Source organism: Capricornis sumatraensis, chromosome 16, assembly GCF_032405125.1.
Source record: "Capricornis sumatraensis isolate serow.1 chromosome 16, serow.2, whole genome shotgun sequence".
Lineage (NCBI taxonomy): Eukaryota > Metazoa > Chordata > Mammalia > Artiodactyla > Bovidae > Capricornis > Capricornis sumatraensis.
The window spans coordinates 39,453,100-39,459,467 of NC_091084.1; the positions used below are offsets into that span (position 1 = coordinate 39,453,100).

The 6,368-nt window shown below is 40.4% G+C and overlaps 1 pseudogene; it reads right to left on the minus strand.

The window, feature by feature from the left end:
* Nucleotides 1-4,696: 4,696 nt before the first annotated feature.
* On the minus strand, nt 4,697-6,368 carry LOC138092340 (coilin pseudogene; annotated as a pseudogene).

Below are 6,368 nucleotides of genomic sequence, written 5' to 3' on the forward strand. Positions count from 1 at the left end.
CAGGCCAATATCACTGATGAACAGAGATGCAAAAATCCTTAACAAAATTCTAGCAATCAGAATCCAAAAACACATTAAAAAGATACACCATGACCAAGTGGGCTTTATCTCAGGGATGCAAGGATTCTTCAATATCCACAAATCAATCAATGTAATTCACCACATTAACAAATTGAAAAATAAAAGCCATATGATTATCTCAATAGATGCAGAGAAGGCCTTTGACAAAATTCAACATCCATTTATGATAAAAACTCTCCAGAAAGCAGGAATAGAAGGAACATACCTCAACATAATAAAAGCTATATATGACAAACCCACAGCAAACATTTTCCTCAATGGTGAAAAATTGAAAGCATTTCCCCTAAAGTCAGGAACAAGGCAAGGGTGCCCACTTTCACTACCACTATTCAACATAGTTCTGGAAGTTTTGGCCACAGCAATCAGAGCAGAAAAAGAAATAAAAGGAATCCATATTGGAAAAGAAGAAGTAAAACTCTCACTGTTTGCAGATGACATGATCCTCTACATAGAAAACCCTAAAGACTCCACCAGAAAATTACTAGAGCTAATCAATGAATACAGTAAAGTTGCAGGATATAAAATCAACACACAGAAATCCCTTGTATTCCTATACACTAATAATGAGAAGATAAAAAGAGAAATTAAGGAAACAATCCCATTCACCATTGCAATGAAAAGAATAAAATACTTAGGAATATACCTACCTAAAGAAAATAAAGACCTATATATACAAAACTATAAAACACTGATGAAAGAAATCAAAGAGGACACTAATCGATAGCGAAATATACCATGTTCATGGATCAGAAGAATCAATATAGTGAAAATGAGTATACTACCCAAAGCAATCTACAGATTCAATGCACTCCCTATCAAGTTACCAGCGGTATTTTTCACAGAGCTAGAACAAATAATTTCACAATTTGTATGGAAATATAAAAAACCTCGAATAGCCAAAGCAATCTTGAGAAAGAAGAATGGAACTGGAGGAATCAACCTGCCTGACTTCAGGCTCTACTACAAAGCCACAGTCATCAAGACAGTATGGTACTGGCACAAAGACAGAAATATAGATCAATGGAACAAAATAGAAAGCCCAGAGATAAATCCACCCACCTATGGACACTTTATCTTCAACAAAGGAGGCAAGAATAATCAATGGATTAAAGACAATCTCTTTAACAAGTGGTGCTGGGAAAACTGGTCAACCGCTTGTAAAAGAATGAAACTAGATCACTTTCTAACACCATACATAAAAATAAACTCAAAATGGATTAAAGATCTAAACATAAGACCAGAAACTATAAAACTCCTAAAGGAGAACATAGGCAAAACACTCTCCGACATAAATCACAGCAGGATCCTCTATGATCCACCTCCCAGAATACTGGAAATAAAAGCAAAAATAAACAAATGGGATCTAATTAAAATTAAAAGCTTCTGCACGACAAAGGAAACTATAAGCAAGGTGAAAAGACAGCCTTCTGAATAGGAGAAAATAATAGCAAATGAAGCAACTGACAAACAACTAATCTCAAAAATATACAAGCAACTTATGCAGCTCAATTCCAGAAAAATAAATGACCCAATCAAAAAATCGGCCAAAGAACTAAATAGACATTTCTCCAAAGAAGACATATGGATGGCTAACAAACACATGAAAAGATGCTCAACATCACTCATTATCAGAGAAATGCAAATCAAAACCACAATGAGGTACCACTTCACACCAGTCAGAATGGCTGCGATCCAAAAGTCTGCAAGCAATAAATGCTGGTGAGGGTGTGGAGAAAAGGGAACCCTCTTACACTGTTGGTGGGAATGCAAACTCGTACAGCCACTATGGAGAAGAGTGTGGAGATTCCTTAAAAAACTACAAATAGAACTGCCTTATGACCCAGCAATCCCACTACTGGGCATACACACTGAGGAAACCAGAATCAAAAGAGACGTGTACTCCAGTGTTCATCGCAGCACTGTTTATAATAGCCAGGACATGGAAACAACCTAGATGTCCATCAGCAGATGAATGGATAAGAAAGCTGTGGTACATATACACAATGCAGTATACTCAGCCATTAAAAAGAATACATTTGAATCAGTTCTAATGAGGTGGATGAAACTGAAGCCTATTATACAGAGTGAAGTAAGCCAGAAAGAAAAACACCAATACAGTATACTAATGCATATATATGGAATTTAGAAAGATGGTAATGATAACCCTGTATGTGAGACAGTAAAAGAGACACAGATGTATAGAATGGACTTTTAGACTCTGTGGGAGAGGGAGAGGGTGGGATGATTTGGGAGAATGGCATTGAAACATGTATACTATCAGGTAAGAAATGAATCACCAGCCTATGTTTGATACAGGATACAGGATGCTTTGGGGCTGGTGCATGGGGATGATCCAGAGAGATGATATGGGGTGGGAGGTGGGAGGGGGGTTCAGGATTGGGAACTCATGTACACCCGTGGCTGATTTATGTCAATGTATGGCAAAACCAATACAGTATTGTAAAGCAAAATAAAGTAAAAATAAAATTTTTTTAAAAAAAGAAAAGGCAAAAAGATATAACACTGAAGGATGAACTCCCTGGGTCTCCCAATATGCTACTGGAGATCAGTGGAGAAATAACTCCAGGAAGAATGCAGACAGAGACAAAGCAAAAATACCCAGTTGTGGATGTGACTGGTGATAGAAGCAAGGTCCGATGCTGTAAAGAGCAATATTGCATATGAAACTGGAAAGTTAGGTCCATGAATCAAGGCAAATTGGAAGTGGTCAATCAGGAGATGGCAAGAGTGAAATCACCATTTTAGGAATCAGCAAACTAAAATGGACGGGAATGGGTGAATTTACTCAGATGACCATTATATCTACTACTGTGGGCAAGAGTCCCTTAGAAGAAACGGAGTACCATCATAGTCTACAAAAGAGTCCGACATGCAGTACTTGGATGCAATCTCAAAAACAACAGAATGATCTCTGTTCATTTCCAAGGCAAACCATTCAATATCACAGTAATCCAACTCTATGCCCCTACCAGTAATGCTGAAGAAGCTGAAGTTGAACGGTTCTATGAAGACCTACAAGACCTTTTAGAACTAACACCCAAAAAAAGATGTCCTTTTCATTATAGGGGACTGGAATGCAAAAGCAGGAAGTCAAGAAACACCTGGAGTAACAGGCAAGTTAGGCCTTGGAGTACAGAATGAACCAGGGCAAAGGCTAATAGAGTTTTGCCAAGAGAACACACTGCTCATAGCAAACACCCTCTTCCAATAACACAAAAGAATAGTCTACACATGGACATCACCAGATGGTCAATACCGAAATCAGACTGATTATATTCTTTGCAGCCAAAGATGGAGAAGCTCTATACAGTCAGCAAAAACAAGACCAGGAGCTGACTGTGGCTCAGATCATGAACTCCTTATTGCCAAATTCAGACTTAAAATGAAGAAAGCAGGGAAAACCACTAGACCATTCAGATATGACCTAAATCAAATCCCTTATGATTATACAGTGGAAGTGAGAAATCGATTCAAGGGATTAGATCTGATAGACAGAGTGCCTGATGAACTATGGACAGAGGTTCATGACATTATACAGGAGGCAGGGATCAAGACCATCCCCAAGAAAAAGAAATGCAAAAAAGCAAAATGGCTGTCTGGGGAGGCCTTACAAATAGCTGGAAAAGAAGAGAAGTGAAAAGCAAAGGAGAAAAGGAAAGATATACCCATTTGAAAGTAGAGTTCCAAAGAAAAGCAAGGAGAGATAAGAAAGCTTTCTTCAGTGATCAGTGCACAGAAATAGAGGAAAACAATAGAATGGAAAAGACTAGAGATCTCTTCAAGAAAATTAGAGATACCAAGGGAACATTTCATGCAAAGATGGGCTCAATAGAGGACAGAAATGGTAGGGACCTAACAGAAGCAGAAGATATTAAGAAGAGGAGGCAAGAATACACAGAAGAACTATACAAAAAAGATCTTCATTACCCAGATAATCACGATGGTATGATCACTCACCTAGAGCCAGACATCCTGGAATGTGAAGTCAAGTGGGCCTTAGGAAGCATCACTACGAACAAGCTAGTGGAGGTGATGGAATTCCAGTTGAGCTATTTCAAATCCTAAAAGATGATGCTGGGAAAGTGCTGCACTCAATATGCCAGCAAATTTGGAAAACTCAGCAGTGGCTATAGGACTGGAAAAGGTCAGTTTTCATTCCAATCCCAAAGAAAGGCAATGCCAAAGAGTGCTCAAACTACTGCACAATTGCACTCATCTCATATGCTAGTAAAGTAACGCTCAAAATTCTCCAAGCCAGGCTTCAACAGTACATGAACTGTGAACTTCTAGATGTTCAAGCTGGTTTTAGAAAAGGCAGAGGAACCAGAAATCAAATTACCAGCATCCGTTGGATTATAGAAAAAGCAAGAGAGTTCCAGAAAAAACATCTATTTCTGCTTTATTAACTATGCCAAACCCTTTGACTGTGTGGATCACCACAAACTGTGGAAAATTCTTGGTTTTTTGTTTTTTTTTGTTTTTTTTCCAACTCACAAATCTTTAAAAAAAAAAAAAACAGTTCAGGTTTAGTCACTTTCACAAGACATTTATAAACCACGAGGTGGAGAGGTCATACTCGGGGAAGCTCCACACTTTATGTGTTTCTCGGAGATTCGATAATCAGTCTTGGATCAATTAACTCTCTCCAAAAAACGGTTATCCTCTTCTGCTGCGTCACAGCATACTCCACTACCTCAGCTCCATTTTCGTTGTGATAAACCAAATCAAATTTCCCAGGTTCTTTCATAGCAGGTAAGGATGAAAGAATTTCTTTGTCTACTTGCTGGGTCTCTGGGTTATGGCTTAATATTCTTCCTTCCTTATAGTCAGAGACATCAGGAGAATAATTGGATGTTAGTTCCAAAAGCTTAAATGCAATCTTTTCTCCAACTTGAGGAGCAGCTGCTAACAGTGGTAAGAGACTGTAGTCCTTCTTGTGTGTCTCTATGGGATTCTGGATGATGGTAGATGAGTTTGTCACCATTTCATTCAACTGTTGTTGCTTCTGATAGTCGGCGTTTCTATTTAAAACATAGGGAACAGCATGCCCTCTTCCTCGACCTCTGCCCCGCAAACCCTGCCCCCTCGCTCCCTTCCAGGAAAGAAGGTCCTCTCCTCTGCACCAACCTCTTCCCAGACTAGCAGGTAGAGTCACATTGGGAGGAGGACAGAGGACTGTTTGGGTCCGACTGCTTCCATCCAGAGGCGTTTGGAGCCTGTGATGATGGCCCTGGACGATTTCTTCCTACAAAGAGGACTACAGTCTTTAAGAACTCTGCAGTACACTCTGGGGTGCTTTTAGCATCACGCATTGATCGTCTGACTCTGAACTAGAGTCTGAACAAGAAGATGATGTTCTGGAGGTCTTGCCCTTGACAGGGACAGAGGTAAAACCAGTTTTGCGAACCACTTTGTTTGTAGCTGTGGTTTTCACAGAGGATCCGTCCTTTGACACGTCAGTCGAGATTTTCTCTGAGGAATCTCTGACCTCTAAGATGACGTTGCTGAGACCATCACTGGTTGGCTCATGGTAAGAGACTCAGACTCCGAGGAGGAATCAGGACTGTGTTTTGTACGGACGACCAGGCCACCTTTCCTGTTGGCTTCCACAAGGCTGTTTCTAGCAGGAAGAGCTTTAGGGCTGCACTTCTGGAGGGTCCACTCTTTCACAGACTGTGCTTTAGAAGACTTGGGAGTCTTGGCATGTTTTTTATATTCACGTTTCTCCTTTTTCTTTGGCGACTTTTTTGCAGTCTCTCCATCATCAACCTCCACTGCATCACACGTGGCTTTGTTTTTCCTCGTTTTTTTTTACTCATACTCTGGTCTGTGGCGGCCTTCGGTTCTAAATCCAAGGTCTTCTCACTGTTATTGTTCTCATGCCTTTTCCAATGCTTCTTTGAATTTCTGTAGTCTAGATCAGTTTCTTCACCTTCGTCCAACTTAAATGCCCACTTCTTTGCTTTTCTAGGTAATAAATGAGTACTATTCCCATTACTAACTGTTACAGGACTCTCAGCAATTCCTTTCTCTTCTAATTTAATGCAGATGCGCACTCTCGGCAGGGGGCAATAGTGCCCCCTCCAAGTAGAGGCCCAGAAGGGCCCCGGAACTGAAGCTGAAGCGCTGGCGGATCAGACTGATGAGGTCTGTGATGACTTGGCATCCGTTCAGGTCGATGAGAAGCCGGAAAGACGTGCAGTACAGGGCGCCGGGCGGTGGGTAAAGAATTGAAGCCATAGCCTAACCGTCTGGGAGGCTGCCAT